The following is a 25,382-nucleotide window of genomic DNA, read 5'->3' on the forward strand; positions in this document are numbered from 1 at the left end:
TGATTCGGATACTAGTACTAAGGTTGGATTCAATGACCAAAATGCCCCCACAAATTCTAGGGAGACAAATTCTAACAACCAGAGCAGCTTACTAGCATTTCTTTATCTGTTTGCCATTCAAAGTGTATGCTATAATACTAATTCCATATCATATTTTTGTATTATTATCACCATGAATAATTAGGGCATTTTTCAAAGTAGTATGGAAGATTTAGAGAGATGTGCTGGGACTGAGATGTGTGATCTCTGTGGTAGAGCCCATCTGAGACTGCAGTGTGTCAGCTTGCTTTATACACCAGCTTCACTAAATGCCTCATTAAAACTAATAAGAATTGCTTTTGGCAGAATGAGAAATGACATGGGCTAGTTTCCTTGAACTGTGTCATTTCAGCTTGCAGGTATGTGAGTCTCAGAAAGGAGGAGCAATCTAGTTGAGAAGGGAATCCAAATGGATGCTTCCTTTTCACAAATCACAGTTATTCCAGCTGAATATCAAGCCTTTCAGAACTTCATGTCAACTCCAAAATCCAATATCATTTATCTATCTATCTATCTATCTATCTATCTATCTATCTATCTATCTATCTATCTATCTATCGTCTATCAACTCCACATAGGAGTGAAATTAGCTGAATACTTCAAATTAACCTTTTGAACAGGGTAGTGGGAAAAAAACATATGGACAATAGCTCTGAAAATGCTGTACCAAATAAAAATGATACTAATGGAGTGATAGAGAATATATTAAAGTGTAAAACAGGCACGAATGGTGAATATTTACATAAGTGTGTTGTTGACGAGGAGGAAAATGGAATAGTGATATAAGCAGTATGGCAGCAATGACTCTTAGACAGGCATGCTTTTCCTTACTCCAACCCTACTGCTCTGGAGGTTTTTTAGAGATGAGTTCTATAAATTTGCTCATAATTTCCAATATCATTGAAAACACCAGACTAGGGATGGCCTGCTTATCTGGCTGTAGCACAGACTCAAAGCCCATGTCTTCTGCAGTGTGCCACAAATTTACCTCAGTTCACTTGCACAAAGTGAAATTCAAGCCTTGGGTGCTACCTAAATTGATAGCCACAAATGGCCTTTCAACATTTGCCATCAAATGTGTGGGCGAGACTCCTCCTTTGCTGTGACAGTCACTTCCAGGACCCAATGGGAGAATTTTGCTTAGGAAATCTTCCTTTGGCATTTAATTGAAGCTGTGGTAACCAGGGAGGTTAACCAATGTAGCTCATTGGAGAGGTGATTACCCATCAACAAACTACCCATCCTTTCTCCAAGTTATAATTAGATGAATGTAACAGTACCACAGTCCTGCCTCGGAGTTTCTTTGAAATTCTCTTCTGCATAAAAACCTTTTCTCTTTCATTCAGCTGATAAAAAAAATACAGGAGAATTTCTCTTCTCTGCACTAACTGCACACAAAGACACACACACATACACACGGCATCATTTTAGAGAGATTTTTCTCTCATGCTCTCTGTTTATTGCTCCTTTGTCAGAAAGATTTGTCTCATATTAGTGCTATCAAATGAAGCTCCTGAATTTTATATCTTGTTATAATAAAGAAACAAAGCTTGAACAGCTTCTTACAAAAGAGAAGCAGGATTACATAAATTAATAGGCAGATAAAAGATATATGTAGTCCTGCAGTGCGGTATAATGTTTGCCTCAACTAATCTGTGAACTCTATTATTATTTTAAATTTGCACACAACTTGTCCCTATGTTATTTAATGAATTACAGGTGATAAGTGAAAATCTAGCAAAGAAATATGGAAAAGAGGAATATTTTGGTTCTAGAATATGAATAAGAATTACTTGTATAGTCATTTGCATTCTCAATTTTTGAAGCCTTTAAAACAAAGGTTAGTCTTATTTTATACTGCCTGAAACTGCTCTCAACAGAGGTACAATCTACAGTACAGAAAGGACAGAAATAAATTAAATCACAGAAAAGCAGTCCTTTTTAATCAAATCACTGAATAAATAATTACATGGCAGTGTCATTGAAATTCAAAACATCATGTCTATCATAAGACAGCATGTTCTTTCCAGGAAAGAAAAACATATAAATGGTCCACAACATCCTTCCACATCTATTGTGAAGTACATAATGTTCTCTTTTAAGGATTCTCTTATAATATCACTGAAAAGTTCAAAGCTTGTAAGCATTTCTTTGGTTTTGTGGGCATGGTGTTTATGCTTCCCTCAGATATTTGTTGGTTCTCTCTGATTTTCTATCCTCTTTTTGATTTATAGGGCATCTTATTAAAATGAAGCAATTCAGGTTGGAAATGACATAGTACAAGAGTGTAACCTCTGGTATTGACAAGGCAAATTAGTTAACCTGGGGGAGTCCTTTGCTCATAAAAATCTCAATTTGTTCTCTAAACATAAAGTAGAGTAATAGAGCAAAGATGTGGATTCAGTTCTGTGTTATTACATTGTTAGATTTGACTTGCTGAGTTGCCCCTTAAGGGGAACTGCAGCCATTTCCCTGTGTTGTATGCTGGTAGAAGCTCCTAAAAACATAATTGGGCTCTGAATCTTTGCAAGAGTTGCTCCATTAAAACTCTTGTATATGATGCATTTACACTGAATACATCTGCTGGAATTAAAAAACAAACATGCATATCTAATCTGCTACTCTCCCTTGCCGTGGATGAAACAGTTTTCTGCTTGTAATATTGGGAGAACGATCATCTGCCCTTTCCTTGTGCAGGCTGTAATGTAAGGCATAGATTCTACTTGCTCTCCTTTTCTCCCTTGGCAACAGAAATGATGGGGAGGTTATTCTGAGGGGCATGAAAAGCTCATCTAATACCACTCTATAAAGCTTAGTAAGACAACACCTAGAATACTGCATCCAGTTTTGGTCACCACACTATAAAAAAGTTTTGAGACTCTAGAAAGAGTGCAGGGAAGAGCAACAAAGATGATTAGGGGACTGGAGACTAAAACATAAAGAATGGTTGCAGGAATTGGGTAAGTCTAATCTAATGAAAAGAAGGACTAAGGAAACATGATAGCAGTGTTTCAATATTTGAGGGGCTGCCACAATAGTGTAAAGCTATTTTCCAAAGCACCTGAAGGCCAGGCAAGGAATAATGAATGGAAACTGAACAAGGAAAGATTCAACCTTAACAGATTTAACATACTAACAGAGTTGGAAGGTCATCTAATCCAACCCCACCCCACCCTACGCCCACCCCGCTCAAGCAGGAGATCCTACAAAATTTCTGACAAATGGCAATCCAAATTGGAAATAACCTGGAAATAAGGAGAATTTTTCTGACAGTGAGAACAATCAACCAATGGAACAGCTTGCCTTCAGAAGTTGTGGGAGCTTCATCACTGGAAGCTTTCACGAAGAGACTGAACTGTCATCTGTCAGAAATAGTGTAGGGTCTCCTGCTTGGGTGGGGGGTTGGACTAGATGATTTACAAGGTCCCTTCCAACTCTGTTAATCTGTGTCTGTATCATCTGAAATAAAATAGGCAAGCAGCCTTCAAAGGAGCCAGGAGACCCAAACTATCTATCTATCTATCTATCTATCTATCTATCTATCTATCTATCTATCTATCTATCTATCTATCTACACACACACACACACATATACATATACATACATACACTGTATATATGATTATTGAAAGCAAGGCCTTCCCCAAGATTTATTTTTTGTGGCCCCATTGGCCTGAAATGGAGCATGCAGCACTTGATCATGTCTATTGATTGAAGTCTTTGTCACTCAACATGCACAAGGCAGCCAAAGGTCTTTAGAAAAAAAATAAAATATGAAGGTTTGTGGGTGTTACTGTAACTTGGATCAATTGAAAAAAACAAAACTTCTTTTTTCTCCAAGACTAGACCAAAATCAATCACATTTTATTTTTGAAATATGGAGAAGGAATGGGCTTAATGTGCTATTTTGCAATAGTTTTTCAGCACTTCTTTCAAACAAAACATTTATTGAAATTGCTAGTGCTTTCGATTGTTCTCTCTTCCTATGCAGCATTCTTATGCAATCAGAAGGGATAAGCTATCTAGTATGCTCTGAACTGACAGAGAAGCTCCTAATTTAGCAGCTGACTGCATTAATCTTGACTCTCAATGAGCTTGTCCTTACCTAGAGCTGGCAAGCTCACAGTATAGAGCCATGATGGCAAACCTATGGCACATGTGCCAAAGGTAGCACGCAGAGCCCTCTCTGTGGGCACGCACGCTGTCACCCCAGCTCAGCCAGCTGGTTGTCGGCTTTCTGAGGCGTGCATGCACACTGGTCAGATGGTTGTCAGATTTCCGCTGCTCTGGCGTGCACACCTTCTGGTTTGGCCACTCTGTGCTAACAGGTTCGCTATCACTGGTCTTGGGGTTCTCCTAAACTGATAGATCCTGATCAAAGAATACCTGGCAGTTATAGTTAGAAGTGTCTATGCCCAGCTCCAACTGGATGTCACAGTTGCACCCTGTGAGAAATTTTATATCCAAATATATTTTATTTTTTCTATTGTTTCCATCTTCCCTTAAAATATTGACAGAATCCATAATGGTCTGACAATCAGTGTCTCCAAGTTAATCAAATTAACAAACTTCCTCAAATAAGTTACCCAGACCTAATCCACATATCCAAAGATAAGGTTTGCAAACACTAACAGAGTTCATTAAGTCTCCCAGCAGAACTGCATGTTCACAAGAGTACACACACACATGGCCCTCAGCACGTAGACACTTCCACACCTTGGACAAACTCCCCCTATATGTTTTCCCTATATTGCCATTTCTCTGCAGCCTGTCCCTAAAAGCAAACTGTTTTGCTTTTAGAAACAAATATTTCTTCTTTCCTCACAGCTGTCTGGTTCTCATTTTTATTTATTCTTGTGTAATTCCAGCTCCAGTTAGAACTCCAAATTATTCTCCCTTATCTGGGTCAAAGTACCCTTAGGAACTTCACTCATGCTTTTGTCCTTTTTTTCAGTTACTTTATCATAATTTGCTCTACATGGGGCTGCCTTTGAAAAACTCCAGGTTTCAGTGTCCCATATATTTATTGGCCAGTCATGATGCTACCACGTTGCATTGGGAGCTGCATTGATTCTGAGACTATTCAAGGTCTGGGAATCAAAATAAGAGATCGTTCTTCCCAGATAAATTCTGCCTGCCCGGTTTTGTTGATTAGAACAAGGGCCTCTAACCTTGGCAACTTTAAGCCTGGCAGACTTCAACTCCCAGAATTCCACAGCATGCAATTTGGCAGTTGAAGTCTGCCAAGCTTAAAGTTGCCAAGGTTGGAGACCCCTGGATTAGAGAACCCCAGAGAATCTCCTTGTACCATCAGGAGGTGAAGAGGGAGGGTCTTGATGATGGGAATTCTCTATAGGTGGCAGAGAAATTTAATAGATTAATTAATGGAACAATATGCCCCTGAAAGTGGGGATGATTCTCATTCTCACAGCCTTCCTTAGAGTAGTTAAAACTGGCTTTTCTGGAAGCCTTAAAAGAATAACTCTGTGCAGCCTTTGGTACCTTGGTTAATTTATTATCCAGCTTCAAGAAATTGTGTATTTTTGTGTATGCATGCACAATAACTACATATAAAGGTAAAGGTTCCCCTCGCACATATGTGCTAGTCGTTCCCGACTTTAGGGGGCAGTGCTCATCTCCGTTTCAAAGCTGAAGAGCCAGAGCTGTCGGAAGACGTTTCCATAGTCATGTTATTAATGTATTTATTATTAATACATGTGAACTCTTTAGAGTCCATTTTGGATTGAGGTGGAAGATAAATTGCATATGTACATAAATATTGTCTACTGTACTATATACTAGTTGCTGGAATTGGGTATGTCTAATTCAATGAAAAGAAGGATTAGGGGTGACATGATAGTGTTCTAATATCTCAGGGGTTGCCACAAAGAAGAAGGAGTCAAGCTGTTCTCCAAAGCACCTGGGAGCAGAACAAGAAGCAATGGGTGGAAACTAATCAAGGAGAGAAGCAATCTAGAACTAAGGAGACAGCTAGAACAATTAATCAGTGGAACAGCTTGCCTCCAGAAGTTGTGAATGCTCCTACACTGGCAGTTTTTAAGAAGAGATTGGACAACCATTTGTCTAAAATGCCTGTTCAGGCAGTTGGACTAGAAGACTTCCAAGGTCCTTTCCAATGCTATTATTCTGTTATATAGCTTTAAAACAATTTCATAGTACAAGGAGATGGTGATACAAAGAGAAAACGAAAGATTCACATACATTTCAGACAGATGAAATGCAGGATACCTTCTTCCATTTATGATAATTTTTATGGCAATCTCTGGGCTTCATACTAGGTGAAAGAATGCCTATGGAGAAGCTTGAAGAGGCCATGTTGTTGAAGCAAATAGGACTGTGCCAAGCCAATTTTTTTTTGCTGTAAATGGACCACTGGTCACAAAGCAGTAGCTGAGAGTCACTGACCTAGAGAATATTGAATTGTTGACCTCTTAGCTTTGCTACTTTTGTGAATCAGTGATCTGATAGCACCTCACAAACTGGCTACTGCACATTCTGCTTTAAGATCTTGTGCTATTCAACCCACTAAACCAAAGAGGCCCTTTGTTTTTCAAAACAATCAAACAGATTAATCATTACTATAGTCAGCAGTAACATGCCACCCAACTGAAGAACAACATAATAAAGGAAATTTTTTGCCTCCTGTTGTAAGAAAGAAGCCCAAAAGAGGCATTCATTCAAATGAACAATCTGAATACAGTAGAACATTTGTTCATATTCACTACATTTTAATATTTAATATGTGCAGTTTAAGTAAAGGTTGGTTGGTTGGCTTCTCTCATTCAAATTAAGCTAACAGTGTATCAAGGTGTTTTGGATTGTTTGTTGTTTTTTGCCTTCTCAGGAAATTTACTTCTTAGTCCTAATGTGATAGCCTGTATTTTAAAAAAAATCCTGAAAAAACTTCCTATAAATAAGAGCAATGGGTTTTTTTCCCTTCAAGTATTCTTCATATTCATAAAACAAATGTGATTATTCCAGCAACTGAGATCAATCCCAAGCATATCTCAAATGTTGCATGTATGGATTTCTGTTCTCTGACTTTCATCGATGCACAGTGTAGGAATGTGAGAAATAGGAAATATTCATCAACCATAGAAGAGCAATGGTCACTTTGTACTGAGCAGAGGTTGCTTTTGATGGTCTAAATAGGTCCTTCCATTTAGATCAGAACTGTCAAACTTCTGGCTCATGGGCCAGACACGTTACATACTGGCCACACTCACGCCCGGTTTAGTGAAGGGGAAAAAGTTGCGGTACATCATGTGACGCAGCCATGACAATATGAGTTTGACACCCCTAATTAAATCATTCAATGAAAACAAAAAGAGAAAAACTTAACTGTTTTAATAAGAACCAGTATTGATGGGGGAAATAGCAGTCTGATCACAAGAAACCATTTTGTTTTTCTGAAACACTCTTAGTATTGTGCCAAGTATATTCTGCCCCGTGTTTTTTGTAATGAATTCAAAAGAATAGCTGAATAAATAGAAAAGCATTAAGGAAGGGCACGTGCACTTCATACTATCACCATTTCTACTTCCTAATCCTTCAAATGCTGCTTCAAGCTTATCTTGACTGAAACCAACTTCAAAACATTGAGAACATCAACATTGCTCATATCAGTTCATCATGAGGAGAGTGTAAAGAACAGCATTCAATCAACATTTTACCCCCATCCATGTTGTCAGTTTATCTCCTGTTGATTTCTCTGTTGGTTTCCAAACAATCTGAGCAGCAACAGCAAGGGGGAGCTACAAAGCCATCAATAGATGATCTCACAGGTGCATTTAAAACGTTTTTCAAAATATAGTGGCAAATCCTCTATCAGGATTTGCCACTATAAATATAAATATTTGCTTGGAGCCAGGAGCATGGATGAGCCTAGAGTTCCTTCCGATGGAAAAACTGCCTGCTTTCAAGCTCTGCAGGATCACACCGTTTTTATTTGAAAAGTCCCCATTTTGCTTCTAAATCCAGATGACATTAATCACCTGAATGCTAAGTAGATTTTAAAGTGGTAGAAAGCCAAGTGTGGAAGTATCCAAGAACAGCAATTTCAGAATTTAGATTTACTTCCATATTTGTATGTGGGGGATGGAACTGGCAAGGTGGAAATAAAGAGTCTGGAACCATTTGTGAAACATAAGCCAGGTATCAGAAACAGACTACTGTACAAGTAATTTATTACAAAAAATGGAAGAAGAAAGTTCCTTATTTAAACTGTAGCTAGTAGAATAGATAGATGACAGACAGACAGACAGACAGACAGATAGATAATTTCAATATCAAAATTCTTAGCCCATTAGACACTGCTAATCATTCTAGTAAGGTTTCCTGTATCTGCAGTAAGAGACTTTATCTATTTAAATAGTGTGCTTGAATTCCATGAGAGTGGCATTTTCCCAAGAAAGGTGTATTACCAAAGACTGCAGGTAATGTTCTGATACTGGAGAACATATGTCAGGCTAAAAATATCTCCTTTTTTCAGTTCCTTTCAATTAGTCTTTCCAACTGGCAAGACTGATTTTATGATTGGTGAGTCAAAGGTTTGTAAATTCCTAATTACAGTATAACTCTGAAAATAGCCGGCACTTAAGGGCACTTCCACACTGCCACTTACCCTTGCCTGATAAAATCTTTTCTGTAGTTTCATGTCAATACACATGTGTCTTCACTGCTATCTCTCTGTTGTTCCATTTTAAAAATAAATGTTATTGAACTAAACTAATTAACAAAAGAAAAATATTGTGCATAAAGCAAAATTAACGGGTAATGAATTTTGATAGTGATTATACTATTTAAAAAATAAAATACAGGAGCCTGGCAAACTATGAATAATCCCCCCAAATTTTGACCATAATGCTTAAAAATCTTCTTCCATGTCCTTTTAAAGGGAAAAAAAAGTTGATAAGCAACCAGATCAACAGCCTATCAAATATTTTCCTTCAAATAGAATATATAGTTTTTTATTCAACATCCATTCCCAAAAAAATTCCAGTTGTTTGTATCTTGACAATTTGAAGTTCTGAGGATATATTTATTTTTTAAATGCAGTACTTGAGCCACATTCATATCAATCACCCAATCACTGTCAACTAAGATTATGATAGTAGAACAAGACCAAACAATATGATTTAATTTTCTACTTTCCAACAGCAAAGCAATTTACAACCAAGTTTCAAGTGCCAATTATGTCCAAAACAAATAGTTTTTGATATAGTAAGTTCAGGTTAAGCCCCAAGGACCTACGTGCTGTATCACAGTGCTTCTCAACCTGTAATCCACGGACCCCTGAGGGGCTGCAATGACATCACAGGGGAGTCCGTGAAGGCTTGAAGAATGATTCAAGTTCTACAGAGGAATTATTGAGTCTGTCATCTCCACCTCTATAAACTGTCTAGTTTGGTTCTACAACTCAACAACAGACTTCAACAGATAATTAGAACTGCAGAAAAAACAATTGCTACTAACCTGCCTTCCATTGAGGACCTGTATACTGCACGAATCAAAAAGAGGGCTGTGAAAATACTTACAGACCCCTCACATCCTGGACATAAATTGTTCCAACTCCTACCCTCAAAGCGCGATGCTACAGAGCACTGGACATCAGAACGACTGGACACAAGAACAGTTTCTTCCCAAGCGCCATCACTCTGCTGGACAAATAGTTCCCTCAACACTCTCAAACTGTTTACTAGATCTGCACTACTGTTAATCTTCTCATTGTTCTCATCACCCATCTCCTTCCACTTATGACTGTATGACTGTAACTGTGTTGCTTGTATCCTTATGATCTATATTGATATTGATTGTTTCCTGATTGCTTATTTGTACCCTATGACTATCATTAAGTGTTGCACCTTAGAATTCTTGATGAACGTATTTTTTCTTTTATGTACACTGAGAGCATATGCACCAAGACAAATTCCTTGTGTGTCCAATCACACTTGGCCAATAAAAAATTCTATTCTATTCTATTCTATTATTTAAATCTTGAGTTAAGTCTTGGGGGTCCATAGCCACAAAAGGTATTTAAAGGGTGTCCATGATGAAGAAAAGGTTGAGAACCATGGCTGGATCACATTGTTTAAAGTGACCCTTAATTGGGTTATCAAGACAGGGCATTCAAGCTTGGCATTCCAGAGACTGAATAAGTAAATGACATCAGTTTCATCAGTTTCCAGTAAGGATGGCTACTGGTTTAGTTTAATTCCTGCAAAATCTCTAACCACTGCAGAAAGTCAAAAGTAGCAATAATACTCAGAGTAAATATACCGAAGTAGCAAGAACTACTGAATTAGCAATGCCAAACAGTCAAAAAGCATCCCGAAATAAATTACACTAATACTAACAGATCAAATCTTTATTACCGTTATAGACCAGCCATAAAGCTAATGGCTTGATTTTGCAAAAGCTGCTGGGAACACAATTGAACCAAAATAATAATGTTCTTTTTTAAATTGTAAATTAAAAGTCACATTAGCTTTTTATGGTGAATGTGCCAAAATTATATCTACGACCCAAGTATATCTTGCAGATTTAAGTGCAAATATTAAAATTAATATTTTAATTTTCTGCCCAATTAGGGATGTCAGTACTTGTCAGATTTCGGTAAGGTCCAGTAATAACTCTCAGGTAATACTTAAAATAGAGGTGAATTCTGAACTTCCTTACTATACATTTCTCGATAGGTAATTGTAATTTGCACAATGAAAATTTGGCAAATGTCCTTGCCAAAATGATCCATTATCATTATTGTGGTTCATTGCACAGTCAGCCAGATGTTCAGAATGCATTTGGCATTCCCAAAGACCTGGGATAGGCAGATGTGAATGTTTACGGTCTTAAAGTATTGCTGCAGGATGTAAGCTGTTCTGAGCAAAGCTGCCCTTTTCCAATTGACTGATTGTGATATTTGTCAATGCCAGAGGTGCTCAAATAGTGCTCCAGTCATTTTGGGAGTGCACCCAGGTGCATGTTACTATAATCTTTGCTTTCTTTTGCCACAGTTGTTTTATTTCTATTTGCAGATTTGCATTTTTGTTTTTTATTATCCTTTCCAGTTCTTTCTCTTCTATTCTACTGTCACCAGGTATTGCCATCTCCACTACCCAGACTTATTTCTCTTTCTTATCGACAATTAAGTCTGGGGTGTTATGTAGCAGGTGCCTCTCAGTTTGAATTCTAAAGTCCCAGAGTACTTTAGCTTCTTCATTTTCTTTATAGTCCCATCCGTTCTTGCTTGCAGGCAAATCTTATTTCTTGCAGATCTTCCAATGCACTGTTGTTGCTTCTTTGTCATGCTGTTGCTTGTAGTCAGTCTGGGTAATCTTCTTGCAGCAGTTAGCAGGTGATCCACTTGTTTCTTCAGCTTCTCAGCAGAGGTGGCACTTGCTGTCTATTTCTGTGTTCTCACTTCTGGTTTCATATGCATTTGTTCTTAAGGCATGTCTTTGTTGGCCAGAATTAGCCCCTCTGTCTGTTTCTCCAACTTTTGCAAGGTCTTGTATTCTTATTCTTATTCTTACTCATTAAATTTCTATGCCCTCCATGTCCCCTGTGAGGTGACTCTGTTCAATGTCCATTAAAAAAATAAATGTTGGGAAGTCTTCTCAAAATGAAAATCAACCTTGGAATTAATTCATCATAATAACTTGTATCTTACCCCAAATATACAAAGGATTGTAGTCCATCTATCTGTATACTTCATTTGCATTAAAATTTGGTGAGTTTGATTTGATTTGTTGAGAAGGATTTCTGGAAATTCTTATGTCAAGATAAGCAAGTGTCCCTTCAATTGGCTAAATGAGAAGATGCCACATAGAATAGAATAGAGAAGAGAAGAGAAGAGAAGAGAAGAGAAGAGAAGAGAAGAGAAGAGAAGAGAAGAGAAGAGAAGAGAAGAGAAGAGAAGAGAAGAGAAAGGATGGAATGAATGGAATGGAATGGAATGGAATGGAATGGAATGGAATGGAATAGAATGGAATAGAATAGAATAGAATAGAATAGAATAGAATAGAATAGAATAGAATAGAATAGAATGTTTTATTGGCCAAGTGTGATTGGACACACAAGGAATTTGTCTTGGTGCATATGCTCTCAGTGTATGACATATGACAGCTTTTCATTTCTCCACTCCATTTTTTCCCCCATGCCATGCTTGTTTTTGGCTTTAAGAGCGAATTAAAAGAAAAAAACAATAGCTTTGGGCAGCTATGGAGAGCAGGTAAAGAGAAGGAAAATGTCCCTCAAGCAAAGGGAAAGAGTAAAACAAGAGTTTCATACAACAGGCAGCCAACTATCACATTGCTCCAGGTGCCAGCAGGCAATCACTCTTTGTCTTCTGGCTCTGTGTTTTCCAGCTAGATTTGGGGTGAACCAAAAGATCTGCAGCTTCACTCTCTCCTAAACCATTTTGGATTGCACTTAATAGTCTGATTTCTAAAAAATTGAGCAGTCTTTGGGAAGAATGAAACTATATCAGGGAAGTTCAACTTCACTTAATTTAGAACAGAGGCTTAAATTACCTTTTTGCAGTTCTGACTGGCCAGGCTTCTTTGAGAACTGTTATGGGTTATCAAGGCCTCCCATTTCTCTGTGGTCTGAGATGAGCAAAGTGTACAAGGCCACACACCTGCATGATTAAACTGCTACCTCTTATTTTCCTCCTCAACATTGCTCCAATCGCATTGTTTGACTTTGTCTTCTGAGATAAACTGCAGAGTGGGAGCAGTGCTCCTTTGCATGTCTAGAGTGCTGCAATGCCATAATTGGCACCTGTCAAGGGCAGACATAGAATTGCAAGGAGGGTGGGGCTGACTTTAGAAGCATAATGCTTTCACTCCCTCTGGGGTAAGTGATAATCTTTTTATTAAAGCAAATATCATCTGTTATAAATTCTCCACTCCTCTGAATACAACAAAATACCTTATGCCACCAGACTTGAAATCTTGAATTTAGAAAACTTAGAACTCAGCCGCCTTCGACAAGACCTGTGTTTAACTCATAGAATCATCTATTGCAATGTCCTTCCTGTTGAAGACTACTTCAGCTTCAATCATAACAATACAAGAGCAAACAATAGATTTAAACTCAATGTTAACCGTTCCAATCTTGATTGCAGGAAATATGACTTCTGTAACAGAGTTATTAGTGCTTGGAACACACTACCTGACTCTGTGGTCTCTTCTCAAAATCCCCAAAGCTTTAAACAAAAACTGTCTACTATTGACCTCACCCCGTTCCTAAGAGGTCTACAAGGGGCGTGCATAAAAGCACAAACGTGCCTACCGTTCCTGTCCTATTGTTTCCTTTCATTATATCCAGTTAATATAGTTATTACATACTTATGCTCATATATATGCTTATATATTATATTGTTATTTTCATGCTTATGCTTATATATACTGTTGTGACAAATAAAAATAAATAAAAATAAATAAATAAAATAAATAAATAGGTAGCTCCCAAAAAGGAGATACATTAGCTCTGCATCTGAGAAGGCTTGCACTCATGTCCAAGCCTTCAGACTCAGACTCCAAGATCATATCTTGATCTTGGAGTCTGCATTTAGTAAGACCTTTTATGTGCACAGTAGCAACTGGGAGAAATAAACGTGGTGGTAAAAGTGAACTATGCCTGCATGTCTATGTCATCATCTGTCATCTCCAATCCATGCCGTCTTGAATTCAGTTTTAATCCATTCATTATTCTCTGTTTGTGTTTCCAACAGAACTGTTTTCCAGCTTTTTTGCACATACGGCATAAGTAGCATTTTATTTTCCATCACTCTGAAACCCAAAACCAGAAGTCCAAGAGTGTGTGCAGTAATTGCCCTAGTTGATCAGTCCCGATTTTTGAGCTTATAAATGAGTACAGAGTTCACAACATATTTCTTCTCCCAGAATATTCTTAAATTGTAATCCTCAAAAAGAATCTTGGCTTGTGGATGTGTTACTTTGCTTGTTGTTTGTTTGATGGGTTTTGCGCAGGTAGTCCTCGGTTTACAACCACAATAGGAACCATATCTTTCATTGTTCAGGAATGAGGTTAAGTGAGTCACACCCTAACTCTCTTTTACCACAGTTGTTAAGCAAATCATGCAGTCATTAAGCAAATCCAGCTTCCCAACTGACCCTGCTTGTCAGAAGATGGCTGGAAAGGTCACAAATGTCCCCAGGACACCCCAACTCTCTTAAATACAGATTGGGGACCAAGCACCTGAATCACGGGACTGTTGGGATGCTGAAGTGGTCATAAGTGGAAGGTCCACTTATGCTTTTTTTCAGTGCTGTTGTCATTAAATAAATGGCTGTATGTCGCAGGTAGTCCTCGACTTACAACAGTTCGCTTAGTAACTGTTCAAAGTTACAATGGCAGTGAAAAAAGGCACATCACCATTTTTCACATTGATGATCGTTGTAGCATCCCCATGGTCATGTGATTTACATTCAGGTGCTTGACAACTGGTTCACATTTATGATGGTTGCAGTGTCCTGGGGTCATGTGATTGCGACCTTCTGACTAGCTAAGTCAACGGGGAAGCCAGGTTCACGTAACAACAGTATTACTAACTTAACAACTGCAGTGATTCACTTAACAACTGTGGCAAGAAAGGTCATAAAATGGGGTGAAACTCAACTTCACAAATGTCTCACTTAGCGACAGAAATTTTGGGCTCAATTGTGGCTGTAAGTCAAGGACTATCTGTATTGTCACAATTAGTAAGACTCTGTGGGCGCACCATAAGCAAAATCAGAAAAGAAGGAACAGAGTTTAATATAAATTCATGAATACAATAAGCAATTATACAATGGGCTGAAATCATTCGGAAGTAGAATTTTTGGAGACTTCCTAAACGATGTGAGCCAACTGTGCTTCTCTAGGAGAAGATAAACTGCAGTACCACTGTTTTCAAAGCATAACACCCTACCTTGAAGAAACATTAGCCAACAAGAATTCATAAGTGAGATAGATCAGGCCTAGACTAAAACAACTCATATTATAGAGCAGGGGTCTCCAACCTTGACAACTTTAAGACTTGTGGACTTCAGTTCCCAGAGTTCCTCAGCCAGCAAAGCTGGCTGAGGAATTCTGGGAGTTGAAGTTCACAAGTCTTAAAGTTGCCACGGTTGGAGACCCCTTGTTGTGTCTTGCCCGCCCTCAGAGCAGCCGGGGCCTTCTTACCTGCTCCCCAACACTGAGGAATGTATGCCTTCCGGCCCAAGTCCTGGCTCCATGCCCCCACAAACTGCAGAAGAAGGAGCATCTCCCTGCCCCAGCCCTGACTCCATGCCCAGGCAAACGGAGCAGCTAGACCCCTCCCCCTCCTCCACAGCAGGTGAGCCTGAGGAGGGTTTACTCCCAAGAACAGCTGATTAGAGTGACCCTCGCATCAGAAGATTGGAGAGGCGGAGGCAACAGAGGGAAGGGAGGGGCAGGCCTTAATGAGTGCTGAGTCATGGAGCCACACCCCATGGCCTATATAAAGGAGCTACTTTCTGGCAGTCTCTGAGTCAGGCAAAAGTCGAACTTATCTTGCTGAAGTCACTTACTGGTCTCCTGCCTGCTCTGAGGACTTTGCTAGGACTTTGGGCAGAGCTACAGAGGCAAGCCTGATTCGGATTTCCCGGACCCAGCCGTCAGCGGAGGAGTGGGACACGACACCCCTGTTATAGAGAACCCTATCTACTTTCTTGGATTCCACAGACTCAAAAAAAAATAAATCCTTGATTATAAAACAAGACATTGCCCAAATTACTCACTTGGTTTTGGTCTCCAAAGCACAGTATGTATGTATGTATTTGTCCACAAAAATACCTGGATAGTCTGCAGGAAACATTTTCATTCATTCCTCAGGGAATAGAGTCAGCATTTAGGAGTGGGCTTCACCGTTCAGTCTACCTGGGTTCACTTGCAACCCACTCCACCTTCCACAGCAGCTGTTGCATAGTAAATCGATGTAACTCCTGCTGGAGTCCACCTTGTCTGTTACTAAGAACAGCCGCCTTTTTTCCTTCCTCGGCTTCAAGCCTTTTTTTGTTGAGCAATGGCAGGGAATCAGGAAATCATTACTTTCCACAGATTTGCTTATTTACTTGTCCAATTTAAGTTTTTGCAACAATTACCTTCAACCTTCTTCAGTCTAGTGACGAAAAAAATGTCCATTTGAATTTTCTTCAGCTGAGGAGTATCTCTCCTCAGATACTCTAACAATTTCTCTGCTACATATCACTATTCTGCCCTCCTCCTTGCTTCTAATGTTCGCTTTCATTTCATTTCCCTTCTTTATTCCTGTCTTTTCTGTTTCTCTTCTACCACCACCTTCTTTCCACACTCCACTACTTTCTGCCACTCTTTCCACCAGTTCTATCTTTCAGCTATACTTGTTCACTGTAGTTCTTTCCACAAAGGCTCCATCACAGCCCAGTCCTTCCTCAGTCCATCTGACTCACACTTTCCATTCCCAGCCAAGAAAACTGATAGTAGATCAGTCATTAAGATGTCTGTCTATTTGGATCTTAAAGTCCTGTATGATTTTCTTTTACCTCACATTTCCAAAACTTTCTCAACTTGATGAGTTTTTGACACGTTTAAGTTCAAATCTCTGGCAAAGTTTCCAAGTAATAATTTTGGCAACTCTCAGGACACTGCTTATGGCCATTTTGTGAAATCAAATGATCAATTGTTTCATTATCTTCATCACAAAGGTGGCATTTCTTGTTGTTTGTTACATGCTGAAGTAAATTATGGTTGGTTGCACAGTCAGCCAGATGTTTAGATTAGATTTGGTATTTTTATCCACCTGTCAAGTCTCTCCCAAGGACCTGGAATAGGCAGATGTTGCTTTATGCTGTTGAAAGTATTGTCACAGGATGTAAGCTATTCCACAAAAAGCTGCCTTTTGCAATTGACTGATGGTGATTTTGTCAATGCTGATGGTGTTCAAGTAGTGTTCCAGGTGTTTTGAGATTGCATGCAGAACTATCTTTGCTTTCTTTTGTGTTCTTTCTTTCTGGTGTTTTGAATGATGCTAAACATGGTTTTGTTTGTAAGGAATAGTGCTTGTTTCTGTGTTGACAATTTAAATTGGAAAAGAAAGCCAGGTTCTGCTTGCTAGTCCTGTTCCTGTGAACGTAATACAGGTTTTTCAGCTGACAAGGAGTTTAATCTGGCCATACCTTTGACTGGTTTTACTATTTTAGGGGATTATGCATTCTATTTACTCCTGTGCCTCTTTGTGTATACCATGGGCTATCTCACATGCTTCCAGCATTGAGTTTTGACCTAGATGTTTGGTCAGTTGCTCCAAACACCACTATTCACTTTCAGCAAACCACAGGAAAAGTAGAGACATTCAATGAGACATTCATTCCTGTCAGTGCAAATAACTAGGGATTCCAGTCAGAAATAGCCCCACTGACAGCCCCACAGATATTCCTTGTGAGCTGTCCTCTGTGCCTATTATGTGACAAGTGGATTCTTTCTGAAAACAAGTCTAGCACTCCTCTGAAAGAGTGCTCGACCCATGTTCAAAAATAGCCTATGTGACAGATCACCGGTGAGTATAATTTCTGCACCTTTGGCAGGATAACTTGAAAAGTGGCCAAATCCTCCATCTCAATTCCAGTTCCACCCATCACGCATTAAGGAGAGTGATTGTTTTTCCTTCTGTTTGTTGACAATCCATAGGTTGGAAAACAAAGCTCGAGAAATCATAAACCACTTTTCTTAACTTGTTCAACATTAAAAGTTACAAAGGCAGCACCATTTATTATAGAGGCAAAATAGGGCTTATCAGTCAGGGCAGCACTATTTTTGCTGACATACTTTTCTACCAGATAAAAATTGGAGGATAATATATTAACATGACTGTTATGATGAAAAGCTTGAAGTTGTTGCTGTAAGCATATACTTGAGTTCCTTAGACAAAGGTAGACTACAAATACAAAAATATTGAACTTCAGGGTCCCTCAGTGTCTAGCAACTTCACTGATCTGGAATTGGCACCACATCATTATATTCCCATATCATGCAAGCACTTCTGCAACTGTTTTGAAGATGAGTTGGTTAGCTTTTTGACTCCATTTCAAAACCAAAGGACATACTGCAGCTCCACTTTAACAGTGCAGCTGTGGTGCAAATGGCTATTCCCACTGGTGAGAATTCTTATCTCATCCTTCCTCACCCATCCCAACTTCCTGGGTTCCCCCTTCCTGCTATGCTTTATCAGCTTTCTTCAACTGCAAGACATAAACTTGCTTGGCATAAATACAGAGACAGTCGCATTTGTCATTGTTCATAAACTCATTTATTGAGTCCTAATCATCTGATGAAATCAAAAAGGCCAAAGGAATAAGCAAGGTCCAGCATATAGTTCAAATGAGATGGTCAGATTCAAGGAAAGAGCGGCTCGCAGTCTGCATGGGGACAAAGGGCCCGCTTGGCAGGCATGGCGGTCTGGGATGGAGGCCCGTTTCTTGGAAATGCGATGCGAGAGAGAGATGGGCCAGGCACTCCCAATCAGACTTCCAGGTCCAAGGTGAAAGCCCACCGCAGAGGCAGGGGCTCACACCATCCAGGAAAACACTTCCAGCGAGGGGTTTCGAGAGTTAAAGTCATGGCACCTTTGCAAGAACAGAGTTTCTCTTGTAGAAAGAAAAGTCTGGGTCTTTCTGCGAGAAGACAAATTCAACATGTTCCTCTGTGCGTGGCAGAGGCAGCCAAAGTTAAGACAAGAGAGAGCAGTCTGACCATGTTCTGTTCACAGTATACTTTATATGAAAAAAAAAAGAAAAGAAAAAAAGTAGAATCCTACTGAAGATGCACTAACCTGCTCACATACTTTGTCGGACTAGGCAGAAAGAGGAGTGCCAAAACACACCATTCCATTTCCTTCCTTCCCCACCCCTCCCCACCTGCCACTCCCCCTCGCTGGCCGAGATTGGCAAGCCAGATACGGGGAGCTGAAAACACTGCTGCCGCCTGAGAGGACAAAAATGTCGGCATGGATGGCAGGTGCGTGTGGTGCATGTTCCCCCCTCGCCTCGCCTCCTCACCTCGTGTTGTTTGTACGGGAAGCAACGAAAAAGCTGCCACGATTGCTGGAGGCAGCAGCCTAGCAGCACTGGCAAAGCAGCTAGTCAGTGCTCCGGGGCCGAGGTTTAGGAATAAGACCCACTGATAATAAGGCCAAGGCCATATTTCTGGGGTCAAAAGAAAATATGACCCTGTCTTATAAAACACGGTACCATTAACAAAAAATGAAGCAAATATATTAGTTGCTTGTCTTTTTGTATTTTGCAATCCTTCAGTTTTTGGTTATATCGCTTTCTCTCATATATATCTCAGTGGATATCTTTCCAGAAAGACATCAAACAAGGCATTTATTACAAAATAACACCTTCTCAGAAAAAACACCACCATAAACTTCTTCGGTTGTCCTGGATGAATCTAGTTGTTGCAGCTGCAATTAGAAAAGAGTCATCAGATATAAAATGTAGTTGGAGAAGATTGGAAGCAGAGGCTGTTATCTGGACTTCTGTTTTAATATTCTTCTGGTGTATCTACTTTTAGAAAGATTCATCAGTTGGAAGAAAAGGAAACTTTTTTATAAAATCAGATGAGCATTTTTGTCTCTGTGAATCATAATAATGATTCTTTATGCACAGTTAGAACTCTGGCACTAGCCAAGCATGGGGTTGTTGTTGTTTTTTAAAAGTAATCCTCAAACACTTCAAGTTTGCAAATAATGTACTCCAGTTTTTCATAGGGAAGGATTCAGATACTAGCCAAATTGCTCTTGAAATAATCTCAGCCTCATACTGTATGCCAAACTGCCATAAAGCAGAAACATGTCTAGGAAAATAGTTAGGAAAGGATTTCTTCCTTTTTCAGGGGCGTGGGAGAGATATATTAAGAGCCTATGAGTATTCTACCCCATAATATTATAACATTATTACAAAACTAAGATATCCCACAGGAAATTGTGGAAGGGATGCTGGGTACATTTGAGTCACAAAACAGCCATTTTCCAGAAGGAAAACTGATAAATTTTCTCTCTGCCATCCTTTCTGGTTCCCTGGAATTTTAATTTCCACACAGATTTTATCTATTTTCTGTGCAAATAGTAACGCTTCTAAATAATACCCAAGGCTGTGCTTATTGTCTAAGAATTCCCATTGGGCCTATTAGGGGCACACCTGAATTTTTAAAATGAAGATTGAAATAGAAGCTGAGACTTTGTTTTATAACCAATTAAAATCAGGAGAGTAAAGAGTCTGGCAGGTGCTAAGAGCATTTCCTTTCAACCCTAACCCCAGTCCTATCTCAGTCTCTCAGACATCTCTCCATTCTGACTCAGAACAGAAAAGAAACTCTGACATATAGTCTGTCAAGAAAAGGGTTTTGTCTGAGCTGGAGTTCATTGGGCTATATCTTGCTTCAGTACCTCTGACATAAAAATTCCACGCCTAGCTGCCTTGACTACTTGTTGGAGTAGAAAAGTAGAATGGGTGTATATGCCTGCAGGCATGCACTTATATATAAATAAATGCTTCAGTGGTGACAATAGAAAATTTGGGACACATCTGTTTGTTCAATTTTCACAGTGCCCTTTCTTCTTCTTGGTGCTCCAGGTCATGTATACCCAATAGGTTTGGGTGAGAGATTGTGATTGCTCCAAGTCACCCATTGAGTGTTATGGTTGAACGTGGATTTGATCCTGAATTTCCCATCAGAATGGAACCCTGTAATTCAGCTACCCCTAATCTGGGTGCCCTTCTGATGTGTGGCTGACAACTCCCCAAATTCCCCAACTGGTAAACCTTTGCTGAGTATTCTGAAGGTTGAGGAGACATCTGGAGGGCATCAATTTTGGAAAAATCTGCTCTGATGACTACACCAAATGTTGTTCCCTGTCAGTAAAAAAAAAAAAGAGTCTTGAGCATCCTCATGAGAAAAAAAATTTTATCCAATACTTGCAAAACTGAGTAACACATACTTTTAGTGCTGTACTTTCAATAATTAGCACAGCTTACAAATAAACAAACAAGTCATTTCTGCTAAGGTGGCTTGAAAACCCCGTTCAGAACAAAGGTACACATAACAGGCCTCAAGCCTGGGAAAAACTTTGGTCAAGCGAACTCCCCCTGCATAAGGAAATGCCTTGTCAGCTATATTAATAAACCTTTCCTTCCCAGAAGAGCTGGCTTATGTCTCATCATTCTACAACACTGCCACCATTCAGCATTTCATCTAAATCTGAAGATTATATTATTCACTAAACTGGGCATTGTGTGTGTGTGTGGACCATATAGTGGTGCCAAAATATTGTTTGTGCGTTGTATTATTTTACAACAATGATAAAGAGAAATCGCATGCTATGTGAGCACATATTTTATATGCAAGAGGCTCTCTAGCATTTCCAAGGCAAACTGGATAGCTCCCTCTCTGAAACACTGAAGAACTGCACATTGGCACATAAGCACTGCCCTACATTGTTAAGAAGTTGCTTCATATCATCAGGAGTTGTGAGCATTAGCTAGAATTCCAATAATCCTGTTTTAATATTTCTAGTCATAATGATTTCAATTTCACCAGGTAAACTTTTACAGCAAGATTAAAAAGGTTCACTGGTGTTTCATTTCTTAGTTGTTATACTGTGAGATGAAATGAGAGCCCCTGGGTGAGATTTAATCTTGCAGCTGTTTTGTTAAGAAATGTCTACACAGAATTAAGAATTTCCCCAAAAGAAATTCATATCAACTGCTGCTTATTGTTTTATTTGCCCTAGGACTTATAATTTTAGTTACTTTGTCAAAAGCCTTGTTGTTATACATAAAAAGTAATTAAAATTATACCACTATTACCTATGATATCACCTGTCAATAAGTGTCTATTTACTTTTTCTTATTTTTTTTTTATCAAAAAGGTTTTTTTCACTAATGAGATTGTAACTATTAACAATTTTGAAATGTGCTCCAACTTCAATATCATGGATAAAAGCCTTCTGCTATGTATTCTCAGAACAGACAACATAACCCTAGGTCAAAATAAGCATCCATTTCAGATTATAAAAAAGTCTACAATCTAAAAGGATCCTAAAAGAAATGTAACCATAGAGAAGCAAAGTTGCTCCTGTTGGGAACATATATTTTAAAATTCCTTATGGTAAGAAAGACTAATAGAAAGCAGAAACTTGACAGAAACCAAGCAAATCTGCAGAGCTGCTGTCTCTGTTTCTTGTCTTCTCTTATGGTCTTCACAATCTTCTTTCTCAAAGAAGATCAAGAACATTTCTGTGAAGAGCATTTGGATCACAATTTGGATTTCCAGGGAGGAAGCAGTATATTCCAGAGAGAAGCCCAAAATAAGAAACTGCACAGTCCTAACTGGATGGGGGAGGAAGAAGAGGAGCAGGATACCTGTAGCCTAAAATCTCTCAGGGTGTATCTGCTAGGTTGAAAGATTATAGCTTTAGTCTGGCAAGACTCTATCTATTGGGCATAAGCAAAAATATTTGGACTCAATTGGAATTCACAGGCTTATCTCTGGTCTAGGGCCTGACGTATGTAGTGGCTATTAATGTTCTAATCCTTTTAATAATTTTAAACTATTTTCTTAAAGAAAATTAAGTAGGGGTTGGGATAATTCATTTCATAGTGCTATTTCTGTGTATTTCCTGTTAATAAAATGCTAGCAAAGAAAGAAGGTTTGGTCCTACTATACCTGGGGTTTTTAAATTCTCTTTCCCACACACCACTTTTTTTTTTTTTGACCTGCAAGATTTTGTCCAAGCAGATGGATTAAATCTGCTTCAAAGATAGTGGCAATGTTCTTCAACCAACAGGATGAAGGTTTCTCAGGTCTGAAATTCCAAATAAATATTTTCTGGGTCTCTCCCTCAAAAAAAGAAAGCTAAATCTCCTTTTAAAGAGTAAACCAAGACTTCTTTCAGATATCTCTCAGGAAGGGAGACAGAAAGCACAATGGCCCCTTCGAGCCTCAACAGCAGAGAAGGTTGAGATCTCTCTCTCTCTCTCTCTCTCTCTCTCTCTCCCTCCCTCCCTCTCTCTCTCCCTCTCTCTCCCTCTCCTCTCCCTTTCTGTGTGGTAATTAAATATTGTTTGCAGTACTTATTGACAGACAAGTAAGCTTTACTGTGTTTTAATTTGTTCTTTGATAGTTGCCTTTTGCTGCTAAATTGATTTTCAAGGGGTGGGGCTTTCCTCATTTAACTCCTGCCAGGCAATTGAAAACCGAAAGGCAAGGAAAACAGAGCTTGGGCAGGAGCTAGGAACCCAGAAAATCTCTGCTTCAGTAAACTACCTCAGCCTGATAGAGCATCTTAGCAGCTACACCATTCTCAGGCAGCTGTTGCCATGGAGTTGATTCAGGAGTGCTGAGGGATATACACATCTGAGTTTCCTAGCAACACACACATACACACACCTGATGGAATGGAGAGATCATTGGATAGGAGATGCTGTCATTAGTGGTGCACTGTAATTGTTAAGAATGGGAGCTGTGAGGTAGGTGCCTCCATTTCAAAAGAAAAGTCTGCAAGGGTACATTACTTGCCACCCTGAATCACAATCTGAACTAAAATTTGGAACTAAATTTTGTTGGATTGTTTCAAGAAAACAATAAAATGAGAGACAGAGACTTTCATTCTGAACAGAAAGATGCATTTTAAAGAAATCCTACAAGGGCATACAATTTGCTAGAAAATTTTAAAGTTGTGGTTATATAAATCTGCATAGTAAATTATCTTATAGCAGTGTGAAGGTTTAAATCACCTTCAGATTTTAACCTGACATCAATCAATATTATGAGGTCCTTGGTGCTCTCTGAGTTTGGTTATTTTCTTGCAGATACTTCACTACTAAACTAAATAACATCAGTGCTAGTAGGGAGTGAGATTTGCTTTCATTCTCTATACCCGTAATGGCGAACCTGCGTGGCACGTGGAGCCATTTCTGCAGGCACGCGAGCCATTGCCATTGATTAGCTTCACCATGCATGTACACGCACCCACCCACCCCGGCTAGCTGATTTTCAGGTCTCTGACGCACATGCGGGAGATGCGCGCACATGCCCATGCCAGAAAAGCCTCCGGAAGGCAAAAAATGGGCCTACCAGAAGTCCAGATACGGGCCATTTCCAGCGTCTGGAGGGCCTCCGGTTGGCCAGGGGACGCTGTTTTCACGTTCTCCAGGAAAGCTTCCGGAGCTTGGGGAGGACGAAAAACTGGCCTAATGGAAGTCCGGAACAGAAGTCCAGAAACGGGCCATTTCCAGCCTCTGGAGGCTTCAGGGAGGCCTGCTAAGCCCAAAATGGGGCATGTGGGTGTATATGCAGGGGGCGGGGCAGTGCAGCGGGGGTTGCATGCACATGAATGGGGAGTGGGGCGCACGGGGGGGAATTGCATTTTGAGTGTGGACATGCATGCATGTGACACACACCCCCAGCGCTCCCCCTGCTTTTGGCATGCGACGACAAAAAGGTTTGCCGTCACTGCTATATACTGTACTGGTGACTTGCCCTGTCAGCATCGATTGGAGTGGTCTTGGTGATTCCTTTATTGGGCTGTTTTTATTGTTATCTTGTTTATCTGAGGTAGCAGTTCCTTGATTGGAGTATTGTTTGCTTCTTGATTGGAGATCTAATGTTAATCTTGGTGTTAATCTCTGCTTAGCTGGATGTTGATTGCTGGTGAGGAGGTCTTTTTTGTTTTCTTTTTGGCTTTTTGATTGTCTCTTTTGAATGGTATGTAGATTGTTGTTTATCTCTGTGTGCCTGTTGATGACTGATTTGTCTGAGTGCCAGGCCTCCAAGAATTCTCTAGCAGGTATAGACAAGGCTTAGTCTAGGATGCTCACAGTTTCCCATGTATTGTGAAATTAAGGAGTTTTTATCATGTCTTCTGACTGCTAGCTGGTGTTTATGGATGTGGTCTGCTAGTCTTCTGCCTGTTTGTCCTACATAGTGACTGTAGCAACATAAAAACTATCAAGTCAGATAAACAAGCTAACAATAAACAACAGCCCAATCAAGGAACCACCAATACTGTCAGGGTAATGCACTAATATATAAAATAAGAGCAAACCCCACTCCATGCTAGCCCTGATGGTGTTACCTAGTTTAGTAATAAAACACCTGCAAGAAAACAAGTAAGCTAGAGAGCACCAAGAATCCCACAGTTCAACCTGAGCTACAACTATTCTCTTCTTCAGTATCAGTCAAGCAATATTATAAGTGAATGAATATATAGTAACAGAATTGTAACCAGTATTTATTTTATTTATTTATTTATTTGA

General features: G+C 39.4%; 1 protein-coding gene across 3 annotated transcripts in view; it reads left to right on the forward strand.

The window, feature by feature from the left end:
* The window catches only part of CACNA2D2 (calcium voltage-gated channel auxiliary subunit alpha2delta 2), a 663,083-nt gene that overhangs the window by 456,444 nt on the left and 181,257 nt on the right, over positions 1–25,382 (forward strand). The window lies entirely within an intron of this gene.

Source organism: Ahaetulla prasina, chromosome 2, assembly GCF_028640845.1.
Source record: "Ahaetulla prasina isolate Xishuangbanna chromosome 2, ASM2864084v1, whole genome shotgun sequence".
Classification (NCBI taxonomy): domain Eukaryota; kingdom Metazoa; phylum Chordata; class Lepidosauria; order Squamata; family Colubridae; genus Ahaetulla; species Ahaetulla prasina.